At 43.5% G+C, this 18,852-nt stretch overlaps 1 pseudogene; it reads right to left on the minus strand.

The window, feature by feature from the left end:
• LOC123139044 (protein PECTIC ARABINOGALACTAN SYNTHESIS-RELATED-like) overlaps positions 1-13,815 on the minus strand; it is a 160,744-nt pseudogene extending 146,929 nt beyond the window's left edge.
• Positions 13,816-18,852: the final 5,037 nt, after the last annotated feature.

Below are 18,852 nucleotides of genomic sequence, written 5' to 3' on the forward strand. Positions count from 1 at the left end.
CCCGAGTCTGCCCTTTTCGCGAGGTTTACAGATCTCCGTCCACCGAACCATGTGGTACTTCTGCTTATCGCCCTTGCCAACCTAGAAGAAGCACCTCTAAACTCTGGCAATCTCATGGTGCAGTGTCTCAGGCACGCTGTAGAAGCTCATAATGAATAGGAGCAGGCTGGATAGGGACGAGTTAATGAGCATAGTCCGGGCTGTTTTAGAGAGCCATCGCCCCTGCCAAGGTTCAATGCGATGCTGGAGCTTGCCCACCGTAGGGTGCAGCTCGGCCACCGTGAGCCTTGTGTCACTAATGGGCATCCCCAAATAAGTCGTGCGGAAGCTCCCGAGCTAACAGTTAAGATGGTCTGCGATGCTTTGTCGTTCGTCTTGGGAATATCCCAAGACCATCACCGCATTCTTATTGTAGTTGATCCTGAGGCCAGACATCTGCTAAAAACAGAGCAGGAGGAACTTCAAGCTCATGATGTCACTCGCAGAGCCTTCCACCATGATAATGGTGTCATCCACATATTGGAGGAGGGAAATCCCATTCCCACCTACTAGATGCGGGACTATGCCCTTGATATGACCTGCGGCTTGGCCTTATCTAAGATGGCAGCTGGCGCATCCACAACCATGTTGAAGAGGAACAGGGAGAAAGGATCGCCCTCACGAACCCCATAGAATGTGGGCAAGTATGGTCCAATCTCGTCCATTATGTTAATCGCAGTTCAGCTCGAGGAGACCATTTGCATCACAAGGGTCACCCATATGTCGTCGAAGCCCTTCTGAAGCAAGCATTCCCGAAGGAAGGGCCAGCTGACCGTGTCATATGCCTTGTAGAAGTCAAGTTTCAGGAAGACCGCTTTGAGGTGTTTGTTGTGTACCTCAGGTAGTGCTTTGTGAAACACTAGGACTCCGTCAAGGATATAATAGCCCTGAATAAATGCCGACTGATCAGGGTGAGTGATACGGTCAGCTATGGGGGCCACCCTAATGCCGTACCCCTTCGCAAGGATGCGGAAGATGACATTGGTCACCGTAATCGGGCGAAATCGGCAGATATCCGAAGCTCCAGATATTTTGGGGATGAGGGTTATTATCCCGAAGTTAAGCCTGGTGAGGTCGATGGATCCTACAAAGAACTCCTCAAAAAGAGCCATCACCTCTGGCTTAATTACCTCCCAGAAGGTCTGGAAGAACTTCACCAGGAGGCCATCCGGGGCAAGGGCCGAAGATGGATTCATGTGAAGGAAATATGCCCTAGAGGCAATAATAAAGTTATTATTTATTTCCTCATATCATGATAAATGTTTATTATTCATGCTAGAATTGTATTAACCGGAAACATAATACATGTGTGAATACATAGACAAAATTATAGTTACTAGTATGCCTCTACTTGACTAGCTCATTAATCAAAGATGGTTATGTTTCCTAACCATAGACATGTGTTGTCATTTGATTAGTGGGATCACATCATTAGAAGAATGATGTGATTGACATGACCCATTCCGTTAGCCTAGCACTTGATCATTTAGTATACTGCTATTGCTTTCTTCATGACTTATACAAAGTTCCTGCAACTATGAGATTGTGCAACTCCCGTTTACCGGAAGAACACTTTGTGTGCTACCAAACATCACAACGTAACTGGGTGATTATAAAGGTGCTCTATAGGTGTTTCCGAAGGTACATGTTGGGTTGGTATAAATCGAGATTAGGATTTGTCACTCCGATTGTCGGAGAGGTATCTCTGGGCCCTCTCGGTAATACTAATCACCTAAGCCTTGCAAGCATGTAACTAATAAGTTAGTTATGAGATGATGTATTACGGAACGAGTAAAGAGACTTGCCCGTAACGAGATTGAACTAGGTATTGGATACCGATGATCAAATCTCAGGCAAGTAACATACTGATGACAAAGGGAACAAAGTATGTTGTTATGCAGTTTGACCGATAAAGATCTTCGTAGAATATGTAGGAACCAATATGGGCATCCAGGTCCCGCTATTGGTTATTGACCGAGAATGGTTCTAGGTCATGTCTACATAGTTCTCGAACCCGTAGGGTCCGCACGCTTAACGTTTCGATGACAGTTTTATTATGAGTTTATAAGTTTTGATGTACCGAAGTTTGTTCGGAGTGCCGGATGTGATCATGGACATGACGAGGAGTCTCGAAATGGTCGAGACATAAAGATTGATATATTGGACGACTATATTCGAACACCGGAAAGGTTCCGGGTGATTTCGGAGAAAACCGGAGTGCCGGAGGGTTACCGGAACCCCCTCGGAGAGTTAATGGGCCACATGGGCCTTGGTGGGAAGAGAGAGGGGCGGCCAGGAGGGGCCGCGTGCCCCCTCTCCCTCTGGTCCGAATTGGACTAGGAGGGGGGGCGGCGCCCCCCTCTTTCCTTCCCCTCCTCTCCCCCTTCCTTCCCCTCCCAGTAGGAGTAGGAAAGGAGGAGTCCTACTCCTACTAGGAGGAGGACTCCTCCTCCTAGCGCGCACAACAAGGGCCGGCCGGCCTCCCCCCTCCCTCCTTTATATACGGGGGCAGGGGCACCCCATAGACACACAAGTTGATCTACGGATCGTTCCTTAGCCGTGTGCGGTGCCCCCTTCCACCATATTCCACCTCGGTCATATCGTCGCGAAGCTTAGGCGAAGCCCTGCGCCGGTAGAACATCAACATCGTCACCACGCCGTCGTGCTGACGGAACTCATCTCTGGAGCTCGGCTGGATCGGAGGCCAGAGATCGTCATCGAGCTGAACGTGTGCTGAACTCGGAGGCCCCGCACGTTCGGTGCTTGGATCGGTCGGATCGTGAAGACGTACGACTACATCAACCGCGTTGTCATAACGCTTCCGCTTACGGTCTACGAGGGTACGTGGACGAACACTCTCCCCTCTCGTTGCTATGCGATCACCATGATCTTGCGTGTGCGTAGGAATTTTTTTGAAATTACTACGTTCCCCAACAGTGGCATCCGAGCCTAGGTTTTATGCGTTGATGTTATATGCACGAGTAGAACACAAGTGAGTTGTGGGTGATACAAGTCATACTGCTTACCAGCATGTCATACTTTGGTTCAGCGGTATTGTGAGATGAAGCGGCCCAGACCGACATTACGCGTACGCTTACGCGAGACTGGTTTCACCGTTACGAGCACTCGTGCTTAAAGGTGGCTGGCGGGTGTCTGTCTCTCTCACTTTAGCTGAATCGAGTGTGGCTACGCCCGGTCCTTGCGAAGGTTGAAACAACACCAATTTGACGAACTATCGTTGTGCTTTTTGATGCGTAGGTAAGAACGGTTCTTGCTAAGCCCGTAGCAGCCACGTAAAATTTGCAACAACAAAGTAGAGGACGTCTAACTTGTTTTTGCAGGGCATGTTGTGATGTGATATGGTCAAGACGTGATGCTATATTTTATTGTAAGAGATGATCATGTTTTGTAACCAAAGTTATCGGCAACTGGCAGGAGCCATATGGTTGTCGCTTTATTGTATGAAATGCAAACGCCCTGTAATTGCTTTACTTTATCACTAAGCGGTAGCGATAGTCGTAGAAGCAATAGATGGCGTGAACGACAATGATGCTACGATGGAGATCAAGGTGTCGCACCGGTGACGATGGTGATCACGACGGTGCTTCGGAGATGGAGATCACAAGCACAAGATGATGATGGCCATATCATATCACTTATATTGATTGCATGCGTTGTTTATCCTTTATGCATCTTATCTTGCTTTGGTTGACGGTAGCATTTTAAGATGATCTCTCACTAAAATTATCAAGTAGTGTTCTCCCTGAGTATGCACCGTTGCCAAAGTTCGTCGTGCCGAGACACCATGTGATGATTGGGTGTGATAAGCTCTACGTCCATCTACAACGGGTGCAAGCCAGTTTTGCACACGCAGAATACTCAGGTTAAACTTGACGAGCCTAGGATATGCAGATATGGCCTCGGAACACGGAGACCGAAAGGTCGAGCGTGAATCATATAGTAGATATGATCAACATAATTATGTTCACCATTGAAAACTACACGTGATGATCGGTTATGGTTTAGTTGATTTGGATCACGTGATCACTTAGATGACTAGAGAGATGTCTGTCTAAGTGGGAGTTCTTAAGTAATATGATTAATTGAACTTAAATTTATCATGAACTTAGTACCTGATAGTATCTTGCTTGTCTATGTTTGTTTGTAGATAGATGGCTCGTGCTGTTGTTCCGTTGAATTTTAATGCGTTCCTTGAGAAAGCAAAGTTGAAAGATGATGGTAGCAATTACACAGACTGGCTCCGTAACCTGAGGATTATCCTCATTGCTGCACAGAAAAGTTACGTCCTGGAAGCACCGCTGGGTGCCAGGCATGCTGCTGATGCAACTGACGACGTTAAGAACGTCTGGCAGAGCAAAGCTGATGACTACTCTATAGTTCAGTGTGCCATGCTTTACGGCTTAGAACCGGGTCTTCAACGACATTTTGAATGTCATGGAGCATATGAGATGTTCCAGGAGTTGAAGTTAATATTTCAAGCAAATGCCCAAATTGAGAGATATGAAGTCTCCAATAAGTTCTACAGCTGCAAGATGGAGGAGAATAGTTCTGTCAGTGAACACATACTCAGAATGTCTGGGTATAATAATCACTTGATTCAACTGGGAGTTAATCTTCCTGATGATAGTGTCATTGACAGAATTCTCCAATCACTGCCACCAAGCTACAAGAGCTTCATGATGAACGATAATATGCAAGGGATGAACAAGACTATTCCCGAGCTCTTCGCGATGCTGAAAGCCGCGGAGGTAGAAATCAAGAAGGAGCATCAAGTGTTGATGGTCAACAAGACCACTAGTTTCAAGAAAAAGGGCAAAGGGAAGAAGAAGGGGAACTTCAAAAAGAACGGCAAGCAAGTTGCTGCTCAAGAGAAGAAACCCAAGTATGGACCTAAGCCTGAAACTGAGTGCTTCTACTGCAAGCAGACTGGTCACTGGAAGCGGAACTGCCCCAAGTATTTGGCGGATAAGAAGGATGGCAAAGTGAACAAAGGTATATGTGATATACATGTTATTGATGTGTACCTAACTAGAGCTCGTAGTAGCACCTGGGTATTTGATACTGGTTCTGTTGCTAATATTTGCAACTCGAAATAGGGACTACGGAATAAGCAAGCACTGGCCAAGGACAAGGTGACGATGCGCGTGGGAAACGGTTCCAAAGTCGATTTGATCGCGGTCGGCACGCTACCTCTACATCTACCTTCGGGATTAGTTTTAGACCTGAATAATTGTTATTTGGTGCCAGCGTTGAGCATGAACATTATATCTGGATCTTGTTTGATGCGAGACGGTTATTTATTTAAATCAGAGAATAATGGTTGTTCTATTTATATGAGTAATATCTTTTATGGTCATGCACCCTTGAAGAGTGGTCTATTTTTATTGAATCTCGGTAGTAGTGATACACATATTCATAATGTTGAAGCCAAAAGATGCAAGGTTGATAATGATAGTGCAACTTATTTGTGGCACTGCCGTTTAGGTCATATCGGTGTAAAACGCATGAAGAAACTCCATACTGATGGACTTCTGGAATCACTTGATTATGAATCACTTGGTACTTGCGAACCATGCCTTATGGGCAAGATGACTAAAACACCGTTCTCCGGAACTATGGAGAGAGCAACAGAATTGTTGGAAATCATACATACAGATGTATGTGGTCCGATGAATGTTGAGGCTCGTGGCGGATATCATTATTTTCTCACCTTCACAGATGATTTGAGCAGATATGGGTATATCTACTTAATGAAGCACAAGTCTGAAACATTTGAAAAGTTCAAAGAATTTCAGAGTGAAGTAGAAAATCATCGTAACAAGAAAATAAAGTTTCTACGATCTGATCGTGGAGGAGAATATTTGAGTTACGAGTTTGGTTTACATTTGAAACAATACGGAATAGTTTCGCAACTCACGCCACCTGGAACACCACAACGAAATGGTGTGTCCGAACATCGTAATCATACTTTACTTGATATGGTGCGGTCTATGATGTCTCTTACCGATTTACCACTATCGTTTTGGGGTTATGCTTTAGAGGCGGCCGCATTCACGTTAAATAGGGCACCATCAAAATCCGTTGAGACGACGCCTTATGAACTGTGGTTTGGCAAGAAACCAAAGTTGTCGTTTCTTAAAGTTTGGGGCTGCGATGCTTATGTGAAGAAACTTCAACCAGATAAGCTCGAACCCAAATCAGAGAAATGTGTCTTCGTAGGATACCCAAAAGATATTGTTGGGTACACCTTCTATCACAGATCCGAAGGCAAGTCATTCGTTGCTAAGAATGGATCCTTTCTAGAGAAGGAGTTTCTCTCGAAAGAAGTGAGTGGGAGGAAAGTGGAACATGATGAGATAACTGTATCTACTCCCTTATTGGAAGGTAGTTCATCACGAGAACCGGTTCCCGTGACAACTACACCAATTAGTGAGGAAATTAATGATATTGATCATGAAACTTCAGATCAGGTTTTCTGCTGAACCTCGTAGGTCTACCAGAGTAAGATCCGCACCAGAGTGGTACGGTAATCCTATTCTGGAAGTCATGTTACTTGACCATGATGAACCTACGAACTATGAGGAAGCGACGATGAGCCCAGATTCTGCAAAATGGCTAGAGGCCATGAAATCTGAGATAGGATCCATGTATGAAAACAAAGTATGGACTTTGGTTGACTTGCCCGATGATCGGCAAGCCATTGAGAATAAATGGATTTTTAAGAAGAAGACTGACGCTGATGGTAATGTTACTATCTATAAAGCTCGACTTGTTGCAAAAGGTTTTTGACAAGTTCAAGGGGTTGACTACGATGAGACTTTCTCACCTGTAGCGATGCTTAAGTCTGTCCGAATCATGTTGGCTATTGTTGCATTTCATGATTATGAAATTTGGCAAATGGATGTCAAGACTGCATTCTTGAATGGATTTCTAGAAGAAGAGTTGTATATGATGCAGCCGGAAGGTTTTGTTGATCCAAAAGGTGCTGACAAAGTGTGCAAGCTCCAGCGTTCCATTTATGGACTGGTGCAAGCATCTCGGAGTTGGAATTAACGCTTTGATAGTGTGATCAAAGCATATGGTTTTATACAGACTTTTGGAGAAGCCTGTATTTACAAGAAAGTGAGTGGGAGCTCTGTAGCATTTCTAGTTTTATATGTTGATGACATATTATTAATTGGAAATGATATAGAATTTCTGGATAGCATAAAGGGATACTTGAATAAAGTTTTTCAATGAAAGACCTCGGTGAAGCTGCTTACATATTGGGCATCAAAATCTATAGAGATAGATCAAGACGCTTAATAGGACTTTCACAAAGCACATACCTTGACAAAATTTTGAAAAAGTTCAAAATGGATCAGGCAAAGAAAGGATTCTTGCCTGTGCTACAAGGTGTGAAGTTGAGTCAAACTCAATGCCCGACCACAGCAGAAGATAGAGAGAAAATGAAAAATGTTCCCTATGCTTCAGCCATAGGCTCTATCATGTATGCAATGCTGTGTACCAGACCTGACATATGCTTAGCAATAAGCTTGACAGGAAGGTACCAAAGTAATCTAGGAGTGGATCACTGGACAGCGGTCAAGAACATCCTGAAATACCTGAAAAGGACTAAGGATATGTTTCTCGTATATGGAGGTGACAAAGAGCTAGTCGTAAATGGTTACGTCGATGCAAGCTTTGACACTGATCCGGACGATTCTAAATCGCAAACCGGATACGTGTTTTTATTAAACGGTGGAGCTGTAAGTTGGTGCAGTTCTAAACAAAGCATCGTGGCGGGATCTACATGTGAAGCGGAATACATAGCTGCTTCGGAAGCAGCAAATGAAGGAGTCTGGATGAAGGAGTTCATTTCCGATCTAGGTGTCATACCTAGTGCATCGGGACCAATGAAGATCTTCTGTGACAATACTGGTGCAATTGCCTTGGCAAAGGAATCCAGATTTCACAAGAGGACCAAGCACATCAAGAGACGCTTCAATTCCATTCGGGACCAAGTCCAAGTGGGAGACATAGAGATTTGCAAGATACACATGGATCTGAATGTTGCAGACCCGTTGACTAAGCCTCTCTCACGAGCAAAACATGATCAGCACCAAGACTCCATGGGTGTTAGAATCATTACTATGTAATCTAGATTATTGACTCTAGTGCAAGTGGGAGACTGAAGGAAATATGACCTAGAGGCAATAATAAAGTTATTATTTATTTCCTCATATCATGATAAATGTTTATTATTCATGCTAGAATTGTATTAACCGGAAACATAATACATGTGTGAATACATAGACAAACATAGTGTCACTAGTATGCCTCTACTTGACTAGCTCGTTAATCAAAGATGGTTATGTTTCCTAACCATAGACATGTGTTGTCATTTGATTAGTGGGATCACATCATTAGAAGAATGATGTGATTGACATGACCCATTCCGTTAGCCTAGCACTTGATCGTTTAGTATACTGCTATTGCTTTCTTCATGACTTATACAAAGTTCCTGCAACTATGAGATTGTGCAACTCCCGTTTACCGGAAGAACACTTTGTGTGCTACCAAACGTCACAACGTAACTGGGTGATTATAAAGGTGCTCTACAGGTGTTTCTGAAGGTACATGTTGGGTTGGTATAAATCGAGATAAGGATTTGTCACTCCGATTGTCGGAGAGGTATCTCTGGGCCCTCTCGGTAATACTAATCACCTAAGCCTTGCAAGCATGTAACTAATAAGTTAGTTATGAGATGATGTATTACGGAACGAGTAAAGAGACTTGCCGGTAACGAGATTGAACTAGGTATTGGATACCGACGATCAAATCTCGGGCAAGTAACATACCGATGACAAAGGGAACAAAGTATGTTGTTATGCGGTTTGACCGATAAAGATCTTCGTAGAATACGTAGGAACCAATATGGGCATCCAGGTCCCGCTATTGGTTATTGACCGAGAATGGTTCTAGGTCATGTCTACATAGTTCTCGAACCCGTAGGGTCCGCACGCTTAACGTTTCGATGACAGTTTTATTATGAGTTTATAAGTTTTGATGTATCGAAGTTTGTTCGGAGTCCCGGATGTGATCACGGACGTGATGAGGAGTCTCGAAATGGTCGAGACATAAAGATTGATATATTGGACGACTATATTCGGACACCGGAAAGGTTCCGGGTGATTTCAGAGAAAACCGGAGTGCCGGAGGGTTACCGGAACCCCCCCCCCGGAGAGTTAATGGGCCACATGGGCCTTGGTGGGAAGAGAGAGGGGCGGCCAGGAGGGGCCGCGCGCCCCCTCTCCCTCTGGTCCGAATTGGACTAGGAGGGGGGGTGGCGCCCCCCTCTTTCCTTCCCCTCCTCTCCCCCTTCCTTCCCCTCCTAGTAGGAGTAGGAAAGGAGGAGTCCTACTCCTACTAGGAGGAGGACTCCTCCTCCTGGCGCGCCCAACAAAGGCCGGCTGGCCTCCCCCCTCCCTCCTTTATATACGGGGGCAGGGGGCACCCCATAGACACACAAGTTGATCTACGGATCGTTCCTTAGCCGTCTGTGGTGCCCCCTTCCACCATATTCCACCTCGGTCATATCGTCACGAAGCTTAGGCGAAGCCCTGCGCCGGTAGAACATCAACATCGTCACCACGCCGTCGTGCTGACGGAACTCATCTCCGGAGCTCGGCTGGATCGGAGGCCGGAGATCGTCATCGAGCTGAACGTGTGCTGAACTCGGAGGCCCCGTACGTTCAGTGCTTGGATCGGTCGGATCGTGAAGACGTACGACTACATCAACCGTGTTGTCATAACGCTTCCGCTTACGGTCTACGAGGGTACGTGGATGAACCCTCTCCCCTCTCGTTGCTATGCCATCACCATGATCTTGCGTGTGCGTAGGAAATTTTTTGAAATTACTACGTTCCCCAACATCATGCCCTTAATGGCCGCCCACACTTCTGCCTCGGAGAACGGGGCCATAAGGGCTGCATTGTCTGCAGCTGAGACACATCTATGGGCAAGCCAGATATCTTGCGCGAGGGAAAGCCCTCCCCGAGGGGAGGCAGAGAATAGGTCTCTGTAAAAGCTATCTGCATGGGCCTGGATGGCCTCCGACTGCTGCAGGAGGATCTCTCCGTCCCAAAGGAGCGGGATGGAGTTACGGCGCCTCCGGCCGTTGGCGATGGCCTAGAAGTAGGTGGTATTGGCATTCCCCTTGAGGACCCAATTCTGCGTACCCCGCAAGCGCCAGTAAGCCTCCTCATTCATGTAGATGACCATGAGCTGGTCCTCCAGATCATACCTAAGCATCCATTCCTCGGCCGAGAGGCCCGCGACATCAGCACGGAGATCGAGGGACTGAATGGGGTAGTGAAAAGAAGTAAATGTTCCAGCAATTCCTGAATATACATTTAACTTCATAAGAAGGAAACCTAGAAAACAATGTATTTCAAATATTTCTTCACGAAAAGCAAAAAAAAAGGAAATGTCTGTTGATAGGATCTGGGATCCTACCAGGTCTAGCTCGTAGGTTGTAGGGGTGGAAGGGGGCTTGGCGAGGAGGAAGGGTCGCTGGCGCTGGGGCGCCGTCATCACGAGAGAGAGAGAGAGAGAGAGAGAGAGAGAGAGAGAGAGAGGGAGTAGGACACGACGGCTAGGGTTAGGTCTCCCGGCTCCCTTCACGAAGCCGAGCAAATATGATTGCTTCTACCTAATTTCAAATGAGTCCTTACATGAGTTTATATAATCTCCAAATATGATAACTGGGCTAAGCCCCTGATAACGATAAGATAATTGGGCCAGCCCCCTAACTGTCTGGGTTGTAGTATATGCCGGTCATAACATCTGTGCACCTGATTCGATTTACTAGGCCTTAAGACTCCCATTATATGTGGATAGTGGTTAATTTGAGCATTTAATCTCTCAGTCCAGTTGTATTAATTTTGAGACATAAACAAGGATGGCCTTCAGGATAAACTACTTCAGGTCAGCAGTATACCTATGATGATGGACCTCAGTCTAAGGCCGGGCGGCAGCCTACTTTCCAACAAAAAAGTATAGCTATGATAAACAACACACAAGATTTACAGTACATCAAGATGGATGTAATTTTGGACTTGCCCATACCCATTGAGATATATTCAACAGAATTATTAAAAATGCCACTGATGACAAAAAATACAAAAAAAATTCAATGCCACTAGTGTTTGCGGGTTAATGTAACGTCAATTTCAGAAAGGTGGCGGTAGTGGCCACTTTGATTCACAAGGTTCCAGAAGACCAGAACACACATGGATACGAAAATTGTAGGATTGCAATGTCACACCTTGAATCATGTAGGATTGATTGCACCAAAGGAACCAATATGTTTATTTTTATTTTGAAGAAGTACTAATCATGGAAATATTCCTATGAAATAGAGTCCGAAATGAGTTTATAGGAAAAATTCATATGGATTACAATTCTAAAATCAAACAACCCATATAGGTAAAATCTAAAAGATTGCAATCCTCCAAAATTCATACAAAAATCCTTCAAATCGAATATGCCCCAAGACTTAAGGCAGGAAAAAAAGAGAGTACATAACCTACTTTATACTAGTGAAGAGTTCATCTTTTTCTGTGAATCAGTCAGGGATGTCTCGGACAATGCGTACGTCGTCCTTTAGATAGTTTATAAAATGATCCACATCAATGATATCTTCAAATTTACTGAGCAAAAAATAAATGTTGTTAACAATTCAAATACCAATAGCAAACACCATGTATTTAACATAGTCAAATTATGTGATGCTACAACTAAGAGAATTATGACTCTCCATTATTTCCACTATCAATTAGTTCTTTATTCAAAACCCAGTATGGGAGTAAGAAAACTTTAGACTTAAAAAACATGATATTGTAAATTTTCCACTTTATAAAAATTCATATTGAAACTCTAAATGTTGTATTCTGTATACTAGTTGTTTTCAGCAGTCACTAATTCTCCAGTGTACCATCATGGAGGATTTGACCTTGATTAGGATATCCTATAAGTCTAACAACAATACAATAATAGTTAAGCATGAAAAATGAACAGTGGCTTTTGCAAGAAGGTATTTTGATCATTCCAGGAGTAGTACAAGAAGAAAATTATCCTTAAGATGAACCCGATACTCATACCAGATGCATATTGGTGTCACATGCCTGCAGAAAAAACTGAATGATTCTGCTAGAATAACTATAGTTCATTTTTGAAACATTCTAGTAGGAAACTATCCTCAGTTAACTGACAATTTCATTAGAATATCTGTGAAGCGAATTATGTATAATAGGACTATCATTTAAAGAACAATATACAAATAGAAGAAGTAACAAGAGAAAGTAGCACTTATGTCTGGTCTTTCCGCAAAACCCGACACGAGAGGCGACACCCTTGAGTTGAGGTGGTAGGAGAGCAGAACAATAGTGGCACTACGGCTGAGAGCCCCCAGGCGGTACTACCGCTGCGTAGCAGTACTGCTGCCTGTGGCTCTTGAGCGGTACTACCGCTGGGGTCCACGGTACTACCGCTAGGACCTAAAAACTCAGGAAGCAAGGAGGGATCCTCTATCGAAGCGGGAAGGCTCTGTGGGTGCAAAGTCGATGTGTATGTGTTGATTCCGCCCTAGCCTTATCAATGTGGACCTCCACTTGATAGTACGGTGACTCCTACGAAACAAGTCCACCAAAACTGAAATGAAAGAGCTACACAGTCTTTGCTTAAAACTCTGAGGGGAAGGAATCGTCTCGTGCCAAAGGATGAATCTCTGAAATACTCAATGCACACAATTAGTCCGCAAAAGCATTGTCATCAATCACCAAAACTACATAGAGAGAGACATGCCTTAACAATCTCCCCCTTTTTGGTGGATTGATAACAACCCGGGATTTGCAGAAAGGTAGGACATGAAAGTAAAACGAATCCCAGAACTACAAAATATAGACGGGCTCCCCCTGAATGTGTGCACCTAATTAGAGGTGCCCTTGGAATGCAAGGCACACACACTAGGATCAACACTCCCCCTATACTTTATAGTCCGACAGCAATAGCAACAAGTAAAGATACATATAGCTTGGATGCGGAAGGGTAGGTGTGAGCAAGGTATATAACAGGATAAGCATGCAACTCGCATACTACCAAAGTACTCGACAAGCATAGATAATAAGGGATAAGGTAGCATATGTCTCACACCATATGAACGGGAACTAGGTCTCACAAGAACAAACCAAACCAAAGCAAAAGACGAGAAAGGAGTTTGCGAGAAAGAAAGACAAGGCAAACAAGCCACACAAACAAACACACGCTCGCAAGTCGACCACGACAAATCCCTAGACTCTCTCTCCCTTTGGCATCGAGACACCAAAAAGGCAAAGAGCGATGCTATGGTTCCAGGTGATAACAAACTGAGGATCTCTAGCATCACATCCCAGCGGGATCGTCTGCACTGCTGTCATCGGTAGGAAACTGCTCGGTGTCTGAATCGGTCCATGGGCAGTGTTGCTGAACCCGCTCCTCCTCATCGGTGATCTTTCCCTCAGAACCGCTGGCAACTGTTGCACCCAACTGACGCATGAGCTCCTTGTGACGGCTCCGGGCCTTCTTCTCAAAGACATGAGCCAGATACTGTCCATGAGACTCCATGCAGAAGAGTTTCTTCATCTTGCACTTGATCTTCTTTGCCCATGAGGGATTCACTCCAGAGGGCTCATAATCTGCATCATCGTCAGCTTCAACCTCACCCTCTGTCTCCATGTCAGCAGCTCCAGATGGTATCCCACACTTAGGAGCCGGGGTGCCCCAGTTCTCCTTCTTCCTCAGACGCTTGATCTCATGAGAGACTAGCTCTCTCCAGTCTCCAGCACAACATTAGGATAAATGCGTGCCCAAGCCTTCTCAATTAGCAACATTATGAACGGACCATAGATAGGGCACTTGCGCTCAGAGATGGCTGAGATTAGTTCAGAGCACATGACATGAGAGATATCCAACGATTCTCCACTGTTTTCCTCCTTCTCATGCTGGCAACAAGAGAAGCATGTCCACAAGAAAAGAGTGAACCATGTCCAAGTGGCCAATACGAGGGAAGAGAGTCTCTCGGAAGATGCGATGAAGGATGTCCAGAAAAGCAGGCAACTCATAGGTCTCCTTCTGAGTCACGAGGTGAATCTTCAAAGTACAGTAGGGCTAGAGAGCTTGCTTGTGAGTGGAAGTTGCATTGCGATGAGGGCGAAAGCCAACTGGGTTCTCAAGTACTTGATCTTCAATCCCAAGTAACTCCATGAAGGCCTTCCACTTGACAGAAGGCAGCTTGCCATTTGTCATCCAAGTCAGAGTCCTTTCCTCATCAGTTCCAAGATTGACCATGGCATAAAACTGAGCCACCAAATCAGCATCAAAGTCCTTGTTGAATTTCATGATCCTGAGGATGTTCAGCTAAGAACACATCTGAAGGGCTTCGCCAAAGTAAGCAGGATCCTTCTCCATAAGATCAGTGTGGATGAAGCGAACATCAACATAGAGATTCTTCTTTGATTTGGTCACATCAAAGTAGATGGCAAACTGAAAGCGGTTCCGGAACGGGCGGTTGACCAAAGTGGGTTCTTGATCTTCCGCATAGGGGTTGCGGCGATGCCTTTCCTAGAACTCCTTGGCATTCATCTCTATCACAGTCTTGTCCCTAGGCTTCGGCTTGTTAGCGATAGACTTCTTGTGCTGAGATGGAGGTTAAACACTTGAGGATGTAGCTGATACGTCTCCAACGTATCTATAATATTTGATTGTTCCATGCTATTATATTACCCGTTTTGGATGTTTATGGGCTTTACTTTACACTTTTATATCATTTTTGGGACTAACCTACTAACCGGAGGCCCAGCCCGAATTGTTGTTTTTTTTGCCTATTTCAGTGTTTCGAAGAAAAGGAATATCAAGCAGAGTCCAAACGGGATGAAACCTTCGGGAGCAATCTTTTTGGAACAAATGCAAACCAGGGGACTTGGAGTGGGTGTCAAGAAGTAAATGAGGTGTCCACGAGGGTGCCCGGCACGCCCTAGGGGGCGGGGCACGCCCCCACCCTCGTGGGCCCCTCATGGCTCCACCGACCTACTTCTTCCTCCTATATATATCCACGTACCCTGAGAACATCTAGGAGCACCATGAAAACCTAATTCCACCGCCGCAACCTTCTGTATCCGCGAGATCCCATCTTGGAGCCTTCGCCGGCGCTCCGCTGGAGGGGGAATCGACCATGGAAGGCTTCTACATCAACACCATAGCCTCTCCGATGAGTTGTGACTAGTTTACCAAAGACTTTCGGGTCCATAGTTATTAGCTAGATGGCTTCTTCTCTCACTTTGAATCTCAATACAAAGTTCTCCTCAATCTTCTTGGAGATCTATTCGATGTAACTCTTTTTGCGGTGTGTTTGTCGAGATCCGATGAATTGTGGGTTTATGATCAAGTTTATCTATGAGAAATATTTGAATCTCCTCTGAATTCTTTTATGTATGATTTGTTATCTTTGCAAGTCTCGTCAAATTATCAGTTTGGTATGGCCTACTAGATTGATCTTTCTTGCAATGGGAGAAGTGCCTAGCTTTGGGTTCAATCTTGCGGTGTCCTTTCCCAGTGGCAGCAGGGGCAGCAAGGCACGTATTGTATTGTTGCCATCAAGGATAAAAATATGGGGTTTATATCATACTGCTTGAGTTTATCCCTCTACATCATGTCATCTTTCTTAATGCGTTACTCTGTTTTTATGAACTTAATACTCTAGATGCATGCTGGATAGCGGTCGATGTGGAGAGAAATAGTAGTAGATGCAGGCATGAGTCGGTCTACTTGTCGCGGATGTGATGCCTATATACATGATCATGCCTAGATATTATCATAACTATGCACTTTTCTATCAATTGCTCGACAGTAATTTGTTCACCCACCGTAATACTTATGCTATCTTGAGAGAATCCACTAGTGAACCTGTGGCCCCCAGGTCTATCTTTTATCACATAAGTTTCCAATCTACTTTTAATTTGCAATCTTTACTTTTCAATCTATATCATAAAAATACCAAAAATATTTATCTTATCTTATTATCTCTATCAGATCTCACTTTCGCAAGTGGCCATGAAGGGATTGACAACCCCTTTATCGCATTGATTGCGAGGTTCTTGTTTGTTTGTGTAGGTACGAGGGACTTGTGAGGATCCTCCTACTGGATTGATGCCTTGGTTCTCAAAAACTAAGGGAAATACTTACGCTACTTTGCTGCATCACCCTTTCCTCTTTAAGGGAAAACCAACGCAGTGCTCAAGAGGTAGAAAGAAGGATTTCTGGCACCATTGCTGGGGAGGCTTACACCAAGTCAAGTCAAGATCCGACCTCCCACCAACGTGCAATTTCTGGCGCCGTTGCCGGGGAGGTCTTTGCTCAAGTCAAGACATACCAAGTACCCATCACAAACTCATCTCCCTTGCATTACATTATTTGCCATTTGCCTCTCGTTTTCCTCTCCCCCAATTCACCTTTGCCTCTTCTTCGCCCTCCTTCCGTTCGATCTTGTGTTACCATGTGCCCTCTTTTTGCTTGCATCTTCGCTTGCTAAAAGTCTATGGATCGTCATCCGCTTGCTAATCTTTTTAAGAGATCCAATTATGATGAACCAATTGCTAGTGAGTTATGTGCACTAGATTATCTTTATGAAGCTTTGCTTGAAATTCCTGAATCTGAAAATTATGATGAAGAAATTTATGAAGAGATTCATGATAACTCCTTGAATAAAAAGCATGATTGCAATGATTTTACTATAAATTTTCTTGATGTCAATCGTGCTAATATTATGCAAAACCCTAAGCTTGGGGATGCTAGTTTTGCTATGTCTACTACTTGTTGCAATGATCATGATTGGGGTGATTCTTCTTACAATCTTAAAAATTTATTTAAACCCCATGATGAAAATAAGATTGATAATAGTGTTTGCAATAATATTGAAAGTGGGTTTGGAAGAGTGTCAACTTTAGATCCCACATATTTGGAGAATGTTCAATCTTATGGTATTTTTGATAAAAGTGGGTTTGGAGAGGTCGTGACTTTAGTTAATGTTAATCTCACTATTTTGGAAGAGTGTCAACTTTGCATACATGTGGATAGTGTTAAGAATATGTTTTGTGATAGCTATATTGTTGAATTTGCTTATGATCCTACATGTAATGTTATGAGAGAGGAAAATATGGTCGTAGAAATTTTTATCTTACTAAATTACCTCTCGTCATGTTGAGATTGCTATCGTCTCTTTCTTCTTCCTTGCATATGCTAGTTTTTGCTTGCCTTGCAAATTTGTTTTCTTATAATATGCCTATGCATAGGAAGTATGTTATACTTAGATGTATTTGTCACATATTTCATGATGCTCTCTTCGCACTTCAATTCTTGTCTTTCATGTGAGCATCATTAAAATTATCAATGCCTAGCTAAAAGGCTTTAAAGAAAAGCGCTTGTTGGGAGACAACCCAATATTTTTCCTTGCTGTTATTCAATAAATAATTCATCTAGCTTCTATTTAGATGTGGTTTTATGTTTTAATTAGTGTTTGTTCCAAGTAGAACCTATAGGATCATCTTGGGTGATGGTTAATTTGATTCTACTGAAAAACAGAAACTTTTGCACGCACAAGAATAATTTTAATAAATCACAGAAACGTGATTTTGAGTTTATTCTTTTTGAGGTAGATCAATAGACAAATGTCCTAGGACTCTCTATTTTTGTAGGATTTTTAGAGTTCCATAAGTATTCGAAAGTTACAGATTGCTATAGACTGTTCTGTTTTTGACAGATTCTGTTTTTCGTCTGTTGTTTGCTTATTTTGATGCATATATGGCTAGTATCGGGGGGTATGAACCCTAGAGAAGTTGGAATACAGTAGGTTTAACACCAATATGAATAAAGAATGAGTTCATTACAGTACCTTAAGTGGTGGTTTTTCTTTCTTGCACTAACGGAGCTCATGAGATTTCCTGTTGAGTTTTGTGTTGTGAAATTTTCAAGTTTTGGGTAAAGATTTGATGGACTATGGAATAAGGAGTGGAAAGATCCTAAGCTTGGGGATGCCCATGGCACCCAAGATATTCCAAGGACAACCAAAAGCCTAAGCTTGGGGATGCCCCGGAAGGCATCCCCTCTTTCATCTTCGTTTATCAGTAACTTTACTTGGAGCTATATATTTATTCGCCAGATGATATGTGTTTTGCTTGGAGCGTCTTGTATGATATGAGTCTTTGATTTTTAGTTTACCATAATCATCCTTGATGTACACACCTTTTAGGAGAGACAACATGATTTGTAATTTATTAGAATACTCTATGTGCTTCACTTATATCTTTTGAGCTAGATAATTTTGCTCTAGTGCTTCACTTATATTTTTTAGAGCATGGCGGTTGCTTAATTTTGTAGAAATTATTGATCTCTCATGCTTCACTTATATTATTTTGAGAGTCTTTTATAACAGCATGGTATTTTCTATGGTTGTAAAATTGGTCCTAGAATGATGGGTATCCAAGTTCGGTATAATAAAAACTATCGTAGAAAGTGAATTGGATGCTATGAGAAATTTGATGCTCGATAATTGTTTTGAGATATAGAGGTGGTAATGTTAGAGTCATGCTAGTTGGGTAATTTTGAATTTAAGGAATACTTGTGTTAAATTTTGTGATTCCCGTAGCATGCACGTATGGTGAACCGTTATGTGATGAAGTTGGAGCATGATTTATTTATTGATTGTCTTCCTTATGTGTG

The sequence above is a fragment of the Triticum aestivum genome, chromosome 6B (genome assembly GCF_018294505.1).
Source record: "Triticum aestivum cultivar Chinese Spring chromosome 6B, IWGSC CS RefSeq v2.1, whole genome shotgun sequence".
NCBI classification, from domain to species: domain Eukaryota; kingdom Viridiplantae; phylum Streptophyta; class Magnoliopsida; order Poales; family Poaceae; genus Triticum; species Triticum aestivum.